The sequence below is a fragment of the Anomaloglossus baeobatrachus genome, chromosome 3 (genome assembly GCF_048569485.1).
Source record: "Anomaloglossus baeobatrachus isolate aAnoBae1 chromosome 3, aAnoBae1.hap1, whole genome shotgun sequence".
NCBI lineage: Eukaryota > Metazoa > Chordata > Amphibia > Anura > Aromobatidae > Anomaloglossus > Anomaloglossus baeobatrachus.
This window is the reverse complement of record NC_134355.1, coordinates 700165704-700181344: the sequence shown is the minus strand read 5'-3', so window position 1 is coordinate 700181344 and position 15641 is coordinate 700165704. Positions and strand designations below refer to the sequence as shown.

The 15641-nt window shown below is 56.0% G+C and overlaps 1 protein-coding gene across 1 annotated transcript in view; it reads right to left on the bottom strand.

Moving 5' to 3' along the window:
* LOC142297466 (uncharacterized) overlaps positions 1–13607 on the bottom strand; it is a 194597-nt gene extending 180990 nt beyond the window's left edge. Inside the window, exon 1 of the mRNA XM_075341692.1 lies at positions 13524–13607. The gene's annotated coding sequence lies outside the window, so the exon portion shown is untranslated. The remainder of the gene's footprint in view (positions 1–13523) is intronic.
* Between the last annotated feature and the right edge of the window lie 2034 nt (positions 13608–15641).

Sequence of the window (15641 nt, the reverse complement as noted above, 5' to 3'; positions counted from 1 at the left end):
CCGGGTCCTGCTGTACATCCTGCTCCCAGGCCTGCCTCAGCCTCTTCCTGTCTACCATCCTCACACAGAATTGCAGTAAGTGACTCTAGGCTGCGCGCGAGGCCACGCCCCCTTTCTTAAAGCGGTATGCCCCGTTTTTTGGAAGTGACCTCAGAGGTCATCTTTTACCTTATGGGTATTTAGGTTCACCTCCCCCGGCAGCAGGCACCCGAGCAACGCTTCCATTAGAGCTTTGCCAGTGTCCAGACCCTTTTGTGCTGTTATCTGTGCATTTGATACCTGATTCTAATCCCTTGTGTTACCGTAGTGCCATCCGTACCATCCGGCTGTGGACGTCACCGCTCATACCTACTGTAGACACCACCTGCTGTGAACATCTCCGGTGCCATTCCCGTGTTCTGCCGGCTGCGGACGTCACAACCTTGCTACACCTGGCCTTACAGAGACTCCTACTACCGGTTCCTGGCTGCCGTGCATTTAGGCCTTCTGGGGAGGCGCCGCACAGTCCCTGTATAGGGGTTCGCTGCTGGTTGCCTTCTCAGGGGAGTCCGGTGCATGGTCCAGTGGGTCCACCTCCGGACGCTCGCCGCTCCTCGGTGAGCGTAACAGTTTGCTCGGGCCATGGACTCCGCCGGGATCAAGGCTAACCCTCTGACTGACCTGCAACAGGAGCTCTCCCGCCAACGCGAGACCAAAGCAAGATTAGTGGCTCACATGAAGTCTGTGGAATCCCGTCTGGCACCCATGCAAACCTCCGGATCCTCCGACGGCTCCCAACTAGTTGAACTACAGAAGGAACTGTCCCGCCAGCATCAGGCCCAGAGACGCATGGCCGAATATATGGCGTCCGTGGATTCCCGTCTATACGCCCTGCAGAATCCGGCCTCCTCAACCACCCCTGACTCTGCGGGATTATCGACATGCATGTCTCCTTCCCACCCGGCCTCCCCACCCATGTATGGAGGGGATCCCCGTTTGTGTCGCGGTTTCTTAAACCAGTGCTCCCTGCACTTTGAGCTGTCGCCACTGCAGCGAGCGACTGATCGCTCGAAAATCGCATTTATCATGTCTCATCTGACTGGTCAGGCTCTGGCTTGGATAAATCCGCTCTGGGAGAGGAATGACCCGACCGTTCAAGTCCTGTCCGTCTTTTTGAATACCTTCCGTAAGGTGTTCGATGAGCCAGGCCGTCTCTCGTCTACTGCCTCTTCGCTCATGAGAATCCACCAGGGGAATCTCACCGTGGGACAGTATGCAATCGAGTTCCGCACTCTGTCCTCCGAACTCAAGTGGAACAATGACGCCTTGGTAGCTGCCTTCTGGGAAGGATTATCCGGAAAAATCAAGGATGAACTGGCTGGCCAGGATGTACCTACCACCCTGGAAGAGCTGATCTCTCTGGCTACCCGTATTGATCTCCGCTTCCAAGAGCGCGCCAGAGAAGTCACCCGGGCGAGAAGAACCCCGCGCCTTGCGCCCACCTTCCAACGGCTGATGTCACGTCCCTCCACAAGGCCTACTGCTCCTCACGAGCCCATGGAGGTTGATCACGTCACTGAGTCCAGACTGCAACAGAGGAATCGGAGAATGGCAGGAGAGTGCTTCTACTGCAGAAGTGCCAAACATCTGATTCAGGACTGTCCAGTAAAGCCGGGAAACTAGAGCCTAGGGTCCATCAGAGAAGCAACCCTAGGTCACGCCAAATCCTCTCCTTTTCTCCATGTACCCGTATCCCTGTCCTGCGGTTCCATCCGGTTGTCAGAGCATGCGTTCCTGGATTCAGGCTCTGCCGGGAACTTTATCCAGCAGTCTGTGGTGGACCTACACCAGATTCCCGTCCGATGTCTTGCTACCCCCATCAGTCTTTCTTTCGTGGATGGAAAACCGCTTTCCGAACCCATCCGGTACATCACGGAGAACTGTACAATGCAAGTGGGGTTCCTACACTCTGAGACAATCGCCTTCCACGTACTCCCTGGCATGACGCATGCCCTACTACTGGGAATACCCTGGCTTCGGTCACACAAGCCAGTACTGGACTGGGATTCTGGAGACATCCTGCAATGGGGTGCGTCTTGCCACAGCAACTGCCTGAAACCAGTGCATCCTCCGTACCAACCCGTTGAGCCGGTCACCCTTCCCAGGTTACCCCCCGCCTATTTGACCTATGCCGATATCTTTGACAAGAAGGAGGCTGAGACGTTGCTGCCACACAGACTCTACGATTGTCCCATCGACCTGCTCCCCGGGACAACCCCTCCTCGTGGGCGCATCTACCCTCTGTCGCGAGAAGAGACCCAAGCCATGTCTGACTACATAAAAGGAGAATCTAGCACGAGGCTTTATCCAAAAATCCTCCTCTCCTGCCGGAGCGGGCTTCTTCTTTGTGGGGAAAAAGGACGGGGGTCTACGGCCTTGCATTGACTACCGCGGATTGAATAAGATCACGGTGAAGAACAGATACCCGCTACCCCTGATACCGGAACTGTTTGATCGCTTTCAAAGGTGCCAAGATCTTCTCCAAATTAGATATCCAGGGCGCGTACAATCTGGTCCGCATTCGGTTGGGGGACGAATGGAAGACTGCGTTCAACACTCGGGATGGGCACTATGAATATTGAGTGATGCCCTTCGGGCTCAGTAACGCTCCGGCGGTCTTCCAGGAGTTCGTGAACGAAGTATTCCGTGATCTTCTCTACACCTGTGTGGTTGTGTATTTAGATGACATCCTCATGTTCTCTCCGGACTTGCATACCCATCGAAGACATGTCCGTCTTGTCCTGCGGAGATTGAGGGAGAATCGCCTCTACGCCAAACTCGAGAAATGCCTGTTTGAGCAGACCTCGCTACCCTTCCTTGGCCACATAGTCTCTGATACCGGTCTGAAGATGGATCCTGATAAGGTAGCAGCCGTACTGAATTGGTCCCGTCCGGAAGGGTTGAAGGCTATCCAGCGGTTCCTGGGATTCGCCAACTATTACCGGCAATTCATTCCACATTTTTCGTCTCTGGTGCACCCCATATCCTCTCTCACTCGCAAAGGGGAGAACCCAAAGAAATGGACTCTGGAAGCTGAAGAATCGTTCCTGTCCCTTAAACAAGCCTTCGCTTCTGCTCCAGCCTTACACAGAACCGACACTAACAAGCCGTTTATCCTTGAGGTAGATGCCTCCTCATCCGGAGCCGGTGCGGTCGTTACACAGAAAACGTCAGAGAAGAAGCCACAGGTTACTGTCTTTCCCTCGAACGTTTTCTCCCCAGCAGAACGAAACTACTCAATCGGAGACCGTGAGTTGCTGGCAATCAAGCTGGCCCTGGAAGAGTGGCGATACCTGCTGGAAGGGTCATTGCATCCAGTTACCATCTATACTGACCACAAGAATCTGGCATATCTTCGGACAGCCCACAGGCTAAACCCCCGACAGGCCCGATGGTCATTATTCTTCGCCCGCTTTGATTTTGTTCTGCATTACCGTCCAGCCGAGAAGAATCTGAAGGCTGATGCGCTGTCTCGATCATTCCTGTTAGAGGATCAGGAAGATGAACCTCGGCACATCATTGAACCTTCCAAGCTAATGGCGGCACCAGTTGACATGCACCACCTTCCTCCCGGTAAGACGTTTGTTGCTGAGGTCGATAGAGAATGTGTACTCTGGTGGGGACACTCTTCCCAAATAGCAGGTCACGTGGGTCAAAAGAAAATCACTGCAATTGATATCCTGGTATTACTGGTGGCCAGGGCTACGACAAGACGTACAGGACTTTGTCTCATCCTGTTCCTCCTGTGCTCGGAACAAGGTCCTGGAGACTCTTCCAGCAGGCCCTTTGCTTCCTTTACCCGTACCATCCGCTCCATGGCGACATATCGGCATGGATTTCATCACGGACCTGCCAAAATCATCTGGCTGCACAGTAGTCTGGGTGGTGGTGGACAGGTTCTCCAAGATGGCCCACTTCACGCCACTCACCGGGCTACCGTCCGCTCCGGTTCTTCCTGAACTATTCATTCAACACATATTCCGGCTTCACGGCTTGCCTCTCCATATCTTGTCCGACAGAGGGGTCCAGTTCACCGCTCGGTTTTGGAGAGCAGTCTGCAAATTGATGGATGTTAAATTAGACTTCTCTTCTGCCTACCACCCTCAGTCTAATGGTCAAGTGGAACGCATCAACCAAGTCCTGACTAACTATCTTCGCCACTTCGTGGACGAACACCACGGCAACTGGGTCAAACTGCTTCCATGGGCCGAGTTCTCCTATAACAATCATGAAAGTGAGTCCTCTGCTAAATCTCCGTTCCATGTGATTTATGGACAGCGACCCAAAGTGCCGTGCCCTGTGACATGTTCTTCAGGCAACCCTGCAGCCGATGACCTCGTGAGGTCCTTCTCCGTCATCTGGTCTGAGACCAAGTCGACTCTGGAACATTCCTCTGTCCGCATGAAGAAACACGCCGACAAGAACCGTCTGGATGTTCCTTTCTTTCATCCCGGAGATAAAGTCTGGCTCTCGTCCAAGTATGTCCTCCTGAAACTGCCGTCTTACAAGCTGGGTCCCCGCTTCATTGGTCCCTTTGCAGTGCTCCGACGGATCAATGAGGTGTCCTACAAGTTGAAACTGCCTTCTACACTTCGCATCCCGAACTCCTTCCATGTGTCCCTCCTCAAGCCGGTGGTCCTGAGCCGTTTCCACAGTGATCCTGGGGCTTCGCCTCTTCCTGTTGGTGATGACGACGTCTATGAGGTAAAAGCCATCCTTGCGGCTAAGGAGGTCCGAGGTAGAACCTACTATCTGGTAGACTGGAAGGGTTTCGGTCCGGAGGAGAGGACGTGGGTACCTGCGGAGGACGTGGATGCTCCTCGTCTCCTCCGGAGCTTCCTGAGGTGGGGGGGACTTCAGGGGGGGGGGTACTGTAACGCCTAGTCCCACCAGACCCCGAAGGGGGCGCGCTCCCTCACATTTGCCCAGTCCCAGCATGGCTCCCACGTGCACTCCCGGTCATAGCCCCAGGCAGCGACGGCCTTCCTCTTACCGGTCCCATGGTTCTGCAGGCGCTGCCCCTGGTCAGAGTCCTGCTGTACATCCTGCTCCCAGGCCTGCTGCAGCCTCTTCCCGTCTCCCGTCCTCACACAGAATTGCAGTAAGTGACTCTAGGCTGCGTACGAGGCCACGCCCCCTTTCTTAAAGCGGTATGCCCCGTTTTCTGGAAGTGACCTCAGAGGTCACCTGTTACCTTATGGGTATTTAGGTTCACCTCCCCCGGCAGCAGGCACCCGGGCAACGCTTCTGTCGCGGGCGGAGGAGGGGACGCTGCGCTCTCCCTCTGCTCGGGTCCAGCTGCCGCTGCTTCTGCTGCTCGGTGGCTCGAGCGATGTGCCGGATCCCGGGGACTCGAGCGGCGCTCCTCGCCCGTGAGTGAAAAGGGGGATTGATTTTGGGGATTTATTGTCCGTGACGCCACCCACGGTTTTGGTGATTGTGTGGACACCACCGCTGCTCTGTATGGGGATCCCGGGAGCGGTGACAGGGAGCAGCTTTGTTGTTATTTCTCCCCTCCGTGGGTAGGGGATTGATTGTCCCGGGGCCCAGTGATGGGGTAGGGATGGATGGCAGGTCGACTGCGGGGCCTGGTGAGGTGCAGGGTCGCGGGGGCAGCGCTGTGCCGTACGGCACGGTGGTACTCACTCAGCCTGAGACGTTGACACAGTTCTCGGTAAAACACACGGCTGGAAAGACAGTTCCCACGGACGGCTGCTGTTGCTTTTCCCCGGTAGTTAACGGTGACTGTCTCTTTCCCTGCACCTAGTACTTCTGTTGGTTGCGATGGGTTCCCACCGGTAACCCGCTCCCCGACTTGGATATGGGCCGGAGGAGCCCCTCTTTGCCCGCAGGCGCTGGCCCTGAGAAACTGGTGCCTTGGCGGTGGCGGTGTCTCTCTCGTACGGTTGAACTGTTGCCTTCAATCGAGACTTAGTTATTTAGAGACCCGGGGGTCCCCTTCACTGACAGATTTGGCAAATTCACGGCGACTCCTAGCCTTGCCGGGATCCAAAAGGCCCCTGCCAATGGTGCTGGCTTCTCCTTGTGTACCGGTCCGGTACCGCCGGGCCACCACCCGTCCACGGTACTCACGGCAACTCCGATAGGCCACTCCTGCAGACGGTCACCGCCGTCTGCTAACCTTGCTGTCTCAGTCCGGGGCACACACCCGGACTCACTTCAGGCTGCTCTTTTACCACTTTCCTAGCTTCACTCTACCTCCTTTCCCTTCCTCCTCCAAAACTTAACTGCCAGTTTTCCCTCCCCCAGGACTGTGAACTCCTTGGTGGGTGGAGACCAACCGCCTGGCTCCACCCCCTGGTGTGGACATCAGCCCCTGGGGAAGGCAACAAGGATTTCTGGTCTAGCTTAGGTGTACCTAACCGGGGTGTAGGGTGTGGTGATGTCATTACCTGTGACCCCTGGCTTGCCCAGGGCGTCACATTCCCCCTTAGCAAAATGCAGACCGTCCGCGGGCTGCCCGTCCAACACCGGTTTTATTTTTCTTTTTTAAACTGTAAAAGATAAAAAACACATACAAGTAGAAGAACATCATCCCACAATGGGAGGCACTTTCCTTAAACGTTACTAAACGGTTACGGCTTCCGCTCTCACCCACCCAAGTAACCTGGCCCTGATGCTGCCCCTAAGAAACAGGCAGCACCCCTTGACCCCAGTCCTGCACCAAGTTACCCGAGCGGGATCTGTCCTTTCCAGGGGACCCACGTCCATGGGGAGCCCCTGGACCCCCAGAGGGTAGCCACCTGTTCCGGTGGTGGCTGGGCCCCAGCCTGCTCCACTGCAGGCCCTCCCTCCAATCTGCCTCTCCAGAGGCGGCAACGGTGGAAGCTGCAACAACAACATTTTTATTTACATTCCACAAGTTTGTGGTTGCCCTGCAAGTTCACGGGCTTGTCCGTAAGGAGTCCCTTATGCAACTTTAAATGGTCCCCACCGGGACAACGGTGCCGGCAACAACCGGTTCAATCAGCAGTGTAGACAATCAGGTTAACTTCGGTTGATCACTCATTTCCTTTTTAAACTTTAAACACACATGGATGGTCCCAACGGGGACGGTGACAACGGTGCTCCTCTGCCTTTACTCTGACTCTTCTGTGTCTGCTGGGTTCTCTGCCACCAGCATATCAAACATGCAGTGACAGGCTTGCTGTGACATGGGCGCCCGGTATCCATTCCCACCATTACGCGCGGTGTAATAAACTACCGGTTCCCCCACATAGCGGAGACGCTCACTTGCCTCCTCACCTTCAGGGGTGAGTTAAGCACCAGAGCCGGCGTCGCTGGAGTCACCATCACTTGCATCTGCGTCAGGCGGGTTGCCGCCAGCTGCCGCAGCCTCCTGGTCTCCAGCATCCTGCACATCAGATCCTTCCGCAGTAGCACGGGGCAGCGGGTCAGGCGAGTTTACACTGAGGCGTCCCATAAGTAACGGCAAGGGTGATGCATAGGTCGAGACTAGGCCGGGCCCCTCAGCCGCAGCGGCCGATCCTGCTAGGATATAGGGACGTGGGTCACCAGTCGACTCTGTTACATCTGTTCCCCTCCCGTACATCGGGGCAGATGCAATCAGCATCTCCACCTCGTTGGTCCACTGCTCCATCATTCGGAAGATCTGATCCTGTTGACGTTGGTGGAACGCAATCACCCGGGCCTTCATCCATGCTACAGTCCCAGGCTCGGGGTCTGGCGCAATCACTGCCGGGACTTCTGGCACATTTTTGTTAAGGGGCCGCGGTCCTAGCGGTTCCCCCGGGAGTAATTCAGGGACGTCTTGGGCGTCTGCAGCCGGTTTGTCCGCCGGGGCGGATTGGCAGGGTATCGCTACCGGTTGGGCAGGTAGCGGGCCTGGTGGCGGAGTGGCAGCAGCTAACACGGGTAGCGGGGAGAGAAGCAGGGTGAGCGGAGGCAGGCCGGGCTCCTCAGCTTCAATGGCCGATCCCTCGGGAATACAGTGGCGTGGGTCTCTTACCCGCTCCTCCAAATCCTCTTCCACCTCGCGTCTCCGCATAGCAGCCACTACGTCCGCCATGTCGGTCTCCCACTCCTCAAGGAGGAGCTGCATATGGGCTTGCAGACGGTTATTCAACGGGACAGTCCGGTCTCTCAGCCACATCGCCGTGCCGGGTGCGGTAGCGTCCTCGTTGGCGGTCGGACTGTGCATCTTGGCAATCGAGCCTTCCAAGAACCCAGTATTGCTGCAGAGTCCTGGCGTCTCTGCTTTTATAGCCGCGGCTACATGCGACCAGTCGCCATTTCGTCCCCCTTAGCCTTTTTCCGGCTCCTCCTCTATCGGGGCGGGGTTTTGGCCTTCGCGCCTCCACTACTCGAGGAGACGCTCGAGCGGGAACTTTTCGCGCCAAAGATGGCGGCTTCTGAAATTTTCTGGCCGGACACCTCCGGCGGTAACAAGGCGCACCTCTACCAGACGGCAGAGCGGTAAGATCCTGTTTGTGACCCCAAGTTGTCGCGGGCGGAGGAGGGGATGCTGCGCTCTCCCTCTGCTCGGGTCCGGCTGCCGCTGCTGCTGCGGCTTCTGCTGCTTGGTGGCTCGAGCGATGTGCCGGATCCCGGGGACTCGAGCGGCGCTCCTCGCCCGTGAGTGAAAAGGGGGATTGATTTTGGGGATTTATTGTCTGTGACGCCACCCACGATTGTGGTGATTGTGTGGACACCACCGCTGCTCTGTATGGGGATCCCGGGAGCGGTGACAGGGAGCAGCTTTGTTGTTATTTCTCCCCTCCGTGGGTAGGGGATTGATTGTCCCGGGGCCCAGTGATGGGGTAGGGATGGATGGCAGGCCGGGTGCGGGGCCTGGTGAGGTGCAGGGTCGCGGGGGCAGCGCTGTGCCGTACGGCACGGTGGTACTGACTCAGCCTGAGACGTTGACACAGTTCTCGGTAAAACACACGGCTGGAAAGACGGTTCCCACGGACGGCTGCTGTTGCTTTTCCCCGGTAGTTAACGGTGACTGTCTCTTTCCCTGCACCTAGTACTTCTGTTGGTTGCGATGGGTTCCCACCGGTAACCCGCTCCCCGACTTGGATATGGGCCGGAGGAGCCCCTCTTTGCCCGCAGGCGCTGGCCCTGAGAAACTGGTGCCTTGGCGGTGGCGGTGTCTCTCTCGTACGGTTGAACTGTTGCCTTCAATCGGGACTTAGTTGTTTAGAGACCCGGGGGTCCCCTTCACTGACGGATTTGGCAAATTCACGGCGACTCCTAGCCTTGCCGGGTTCCGAAAGGCCCCTGCCAATAGTGCTGGCTTCTCCTTGTGTACCGGTCCGGTACCGCCGGGCCACCACCCGTCCACGGTCCTCACGGCAACTCCGATAGGCCACTCCCGCAGTCGGTCACCGCCGTCTGCTAACCTTGCTGTCTCAGTCCGGGGCACACACCCGGACTCACTTCAAGCTGCTCTTTTACCACTTTCCTAGCTTCACTCTACCTCCTTTCCCTTCCTCCTCCAAAACTTAACTGCCAGTTTCCCTCTTCCAGGACTGTGAACTCCTTGGTGGGTGGAGACCAACCACCTGGCTCCACCCCCTGGTGTGGACATCAGCCCCTGGGGAAGGCAACAAGGATTTCTGGTCTAGCTTAGGTGTACCTAACCGGGGTGTAGGGTGTGGTGATGTCATTACCTGTGACCCCTGGCTTGCCCAGGGCGTCACACTTCCATTAGAGCTTTGCCAGTGTCCAGACCCTTTTGTGCGGTTATCTGTTATCTGTGCATTTGATACCTGATTCTAATCCCTTGTCTCACCGTAGTGCCATCCGTACCATTCCGGCTGTGGACGTCACCGCTCATACCTACTTTGGACGTCACCGTGCCCTACCTGCCGTGGACATTTTCTGTGCCATACCTACTGTGGACGCCACCTGCTGTGAACATCTCCGGTGCCATTCCCGTGTTCTGCCGGCTGCGGACGTCACAACCTTGCTACACCTGGCCTTACAGAGACTCCTACTACCGGTTCCTGGCTGCCGTGCATTTAGGCCTTCTCAGGGGAGTCCGGTGCACGGTCCAGTGGGTCCACCTCCGGACGCTCGCCGCTCCTCGGTGAGCGTAACAACAGGTAGTGATCTCTGGGGCCCTGTGTAATTCCAAATCCCTGTATAGGGGTTAAAGGGTTTCAGGGTTCTAGGGGGTCCTGCTTGGTGAGTGGCTTCCCTCTAGCCTATCCATTACAGCCCATTTGTGTCTGTGGATCCAGGCAGACGTTACACCAGGCTGCCATCATCACCAGCCCAAGTGGCGATAGACTGTGCAGCGGCGGCTCCAACTACTTAGCTGCAACCCGCAAGTGGCGTCACGACATTAACTCTCTAATCTTCCCTGTATGTAATCCCTTTTCAAGCGAATCTCAGGGTCACGGAACCGGACATTGGCCATTACACACCCGTCACACAGCATCCCCGTACATATACGGCCCGGGGCAGAGTACCCCCATAGCCCTGGGGCGGGTCAGACACATGGTGAGCTTTTATTATAAGAGAGTGTAGGTTCTGTGCCGATTGGATACACCTTGTTATGGTGGGATGGCTTTATGCTTTTTTTGATCAAAAACAGTGTTTACTAAGTACCCTATGTTTATTTATATGCATTATTCTTATAATTAGTTACAGCAGGGTATATGTTTGTATTATTTTCAGCTTTGGTTTTTATATGTCTTATGGTCAGTGTGAACATGAGCTTACAAGTTACATGTGCACCAACTCATACTCCGGCTCACTTTTTTTTTTGTTTTCTTTTGGGTCAAACTGGTGCATGGACAGGACCGGACCGGAGCACAGACCAGTGCATGGACCTGACCACACAGTGGATCATACCACAGACTGGACCGGAGCACAGACCAGACCATAGACAAGACTGGAGCATGGACTAGGTCATGGATCAGTGCAAGGCCAAGAGCGCAGATGGGACCATAGTGTCGCGGGCGGAGGAGGGGACGCTGCGCTCTCCCACTGCTCGGGTCCGGCTGCGGCTGCTGCTGCTCGGTGGTGGCTCGAGCGGTGGGCCGGATCCCGGGGACTAGAGCGGCGTTTCTCGCCCGTGAGTGAAAAGGGGATTGATTATGGGGATGTATTGTCCGTGACGCCACCCACGGTTGTGGTGAGGTTGTGACACCACCGCTGCTCTGGACGGGGATCCCGGGAGCGATGACAGGGAGCAGCTTTGATGTTAGTTCTCCCCTCCGTGGGTAGGGGGGTTGGTTGTCCCGGGGCCCAGTGATGGGGTAGGGATGGATGGCAGGCGGGTTACGGGGCCTGGTGAGGTGCAGGGTCGCAGGGGCAGCGCTGTGCCGCACGGCACGGTGGTACTCACTCAGCCAATGATGAGGACACAGTTCTCGGTAAAACACACGGCTGCATGGACGGGTCCCACAGGCGGCTGCGGTGTTGTTTCTCCCGGCAGGTTGATGGTGACTGCCTTTCCCTGCACCTATGTTGTGTAGTGGTTCCGATGGGTTCCCACCGGTAACCCGCTCCCCAGCTTGGGCTCTGGCCCTGGGAACTTTAGCCTTGGCGGTGACTGTGTTTCCCTCTCTCGGTTAGACGGTTGCCTTCTGTCGGGACTTGGCTGCTGGGAAACCCAGGGGGTTCCCTTCGCTAACGGATTTGGCATATTCACAGCGACTCCTAGCCTTGCCGGGGTCCGTAAGCCCCTGCCGGTTGGTGCTGGCTTCTCTTTGCGTACCGGTCCGGTACCGCCGGGCCACCGCCCGTCCACGGTCCTTACGGTAAACTCCGATAGGCCACTCCTGCAGACGGTCACCACCGTCTGCCAACCTTGCTGATCCGTCCGGGCCACACACCCGGACCAACTTCATGCTGCTTAACTGCTACTTTACTCCTTCCTCTTTCACCTCCAAAACACTATCTCTCTCCACTCCTCAACTCATCTGCCTGCTTTTCCCGCCTCCAGGACTGTGAACTCCTCAGTGGGCGGGACCAACCGCCTGGCCCACCCCCTGGTGTGAACATCAGCCCCTGGAGGAAGGCAACAAGAGTTTTTGTCTGACTTCGGTGTGCCTGACCGGGAGTGTGGGGTGTGTGGGTGTTGTTCTCTGTGGCCCCTGGCTTGTCCAGGGCGCCACAATAGCACTGACTGGAATATAGAACCGATAAGAATGGAGGATGGAGCAGATCATAGAACAAATCAGACTATAGAAAGGATCGGACCGGAGTATGGACTGGATCTGTGCATGGACCAGACCATAGAACGGATCAGACTGTAGAACAGATCAGACCAAAGCACAGACCGGATCGGAGCACAGACCAGATCGGAGCACAGACCAGATCGGAGCACAGACCAGATCGGAGCACAGACCAGATCGGAGCACAGACCGGATCGGAGCACAGACCGGATCGGAGCACGGACCTAACCGCAAAACAGATCAGACACGAGCATAGACAAGATCAGAGCAGAAACAACACCAGACCAAGGACAAGACCACGGGTCAGATCGGACCGGAGCACGGCCCGGACCATAGAACGGATCGAACCGGAGCACGGCCCGGACCATAGAACGGATCGGACCGGAGCACGGCCCGGACCATAGAACGGATCGAACCGGAGCACGGCCCGGACCATAGATCGGATCGAACCGGAGCACGGCCCGGACCATAGATCGGATCGGACCGGAGCACGGCCCGGACCATAGATCGGATCGGACCGGAGCACGTACCGGACCATAGAACGGATCGGACCGGAGCACGTACCGGACCATAGAACGGATCGGACCGAAGCACGTACCGGACCATGGAACGGATCGGACCGGAGCACGTACCTGACCATGGAACGGATCGGACCGGAGCACGTACCTGACCATGGAACGGATCGGACCGGAGCACGTACCTGACCATGGAACGGATCGGACCGGAGCACGTACCTGACCATGGAACGGATCGGACCGGAGCACGTACCGGACCATGGAACGGATCGGACCGGAGCACGTACCGGACCATGGAACGGATCGGACCGGAGCACGTACCGGACCATGGAACGGATCGGACCGGAGCACGTACCGGACCATGGAACGGATCGGACCGGAGCACGTACCTGACCATGGAACGGATCGGACCGGAGCACGTACCTGACCATGGAACGGATCGGACCGGAGCACGTACCTGACCATGGAACGGATCGGACCGGAGCACGTACCGGACCATGGAACGGATCGGACCGGAGCACGTACCGGACCATGGAACGGTTCGGACCGGAGCACGTACCGGACCATGGAACGGATCGGACCGGAGCACGTACCGGACCACAGAACAAATCAGACCGGAGCACGTACCGGACCATAACACGGATCGGACCGGAGCACGAACCAGACCATAAATCGGATCGGACCAGACCATAGAATGGATTGGACCAAAGTACGGACATGACCGGAGCTCGGATCGGTTTCAAATACAAAACAGAAGAGCCGCTTCCACAAACGTCTTGTGCTGCCATCACCTCACCTCACACCAGAGCCAGGGTCCCCTGTACAGCGGCTGACACCAGAGACAACAGCATAATGGGTAGAGCTCAGCTGAGAAGTGGTGATAAAGGACCTGTGATGATGTCACAATCATGTGACCATAATAGGCGGAGTTCAACAGAAGTGAAGTAGTGGTGAAGTACCTGCGGTGACATCATGACCATGTGACCATAATGGGCTGAGCTCAGCATAGAGGAAGTGGTGCTGAAGGACCTGTTGTGACATCACGACCATGTGACCACAGTAGGTGGAGCTCAGCTGAGAGGCGGAGGTGAAGAGCCTGTGCTGATATGTTCTCGCTTTCTGTCTCCGCTGCTGTGCCTGGAGATCCCCCACATGTGACCCCCCCTTTTGGAAACTAGACCCCTCAGGGAATGTATCTAGATGTGGTGACCACCTGGAGCCCCCGGGGGCTTCACAGAATTTTATAACGTTGAGCCGTGAAAATGAAAAAATACAATTTTACCACAAAATTGTTACTTCAACCCAAATGTTGCCGTATTGGAGGCAGATTCAGTGTCAATGGTTTGTGGGATGAATGTCACATTGCAGAGTCCCTGAGGGGCCACCTTTCTTTATGATGACACTCAGCAGCCGACCATCCATAGATTCTGTCATTGCTTGATCTGTTTACAATCCACATTGCCTGCAGCAGCCACCACAGCCTCCAGACACCACAGCCTCCAGCCACCACAGCCTCCAGCCACCACAGCCTCCAGCCACCACAGCCTCCAGACACCACAGCCTCCAGACACCACAGCCTCCAGCCACCACAGCCTCCAGCCACCACAGCCTCCAGCCACCACAGCCTCCAGACACCACAGCCTCCAGACACCACAGCCTCCAGCCACCACAGCCTCCAGCCACCACAGCCTCCAGACACCGCAGCCCCCAGACACCGCAGCCCCCAGACACCACAGCCTCCAGACACTGTTCCCAGAGGGGGACTGTTTTCCCTCCCTGTAGATCTCACATTTTATGAGGGACCACAGGTTCTCTATGGGATTCAGATTAGGTGAACAAGGGGGCCATGCCGTTATTTTTTTCCTCTTTTAGCCCTTTACTGGCCAGCCACGCTGTGGAGTAGTTGGATGCATGTGATGGAGCATTGTCCTGCATGAAAATCATATTTTTCTTGAACGATAGCGACTTCTTCCTGTACCACTGCTTGAAGAAGTTGTCTTCCAAAAACTGGCAGTAGGTCTGGGAGTTGAGTTTCACCCCATCTTCAACCCGAAAAGGTCCCAGAAGTTCATCTTTGATGATCCCAGCCCATACCAGTACCCACCTCCACCTTTCTGGCGTCTGAGTCGGAGTGGAGCTCTCTGCCCTTTACTGATCCAGCCTCTGGCCCATCCATCTGGACCATCAAGAGTCACTCTCATTTCATTAGTCCATAAAACCTGTGAAGAATCAGTCTTCAGATATTTCTTGGCCCAGTCTTGAGGTTTTATCTTCTGTTTCTTGGTCAGAGGTGGTCGTTTTTCAGCCTTCCTTACCTTGGCCATGTCCCTGAGTATGGCACACCTTGTGCTTTTTGATACTCCAGTAATGTTGCAGCTCTGAAATATGGCCAAACTGGTGGCAAATGGCATCTTGGCAGCTTCACGCTTGATTTTCCTCAATTCATGAGCAGTTATTTTGTGCCTTTTTGCCCAGCACGCTTCATGCGACCCTGTTGGCTATTTGCCATGAAACGCTTGATTGTTCGGTGATCTCGCTTCAAGAGTTTGGCAATTTCAAGACTAGAGATGAGCGAACCGGTCCCGGTTCGGCTCGAGGTCGGTTCGCCGAACGGAGGCCCCGTTCGAGTTCGGTTCGTCGAACGTTCGACGAACCGAACTCGAACCGCATAGGAAACAATGGCAGGCATTCACAAACACATAAAACCACCTAGAAAACACCCTCAAAGGTGTCCAAAAGGTGACAAACAACTCAAACACATGGAAAAGTGACAAGGACATATACTCATGCGAAAACAAAAGAGCAGGACAAGGAAAAAGAGGAGACACAGATATAGGCATGGCACGCCCTTCTAAAATCATGTAAAACACCGCAAGGTGACTCCAAGCGGAGTCTCCCTTTTTTCCAAAAATTG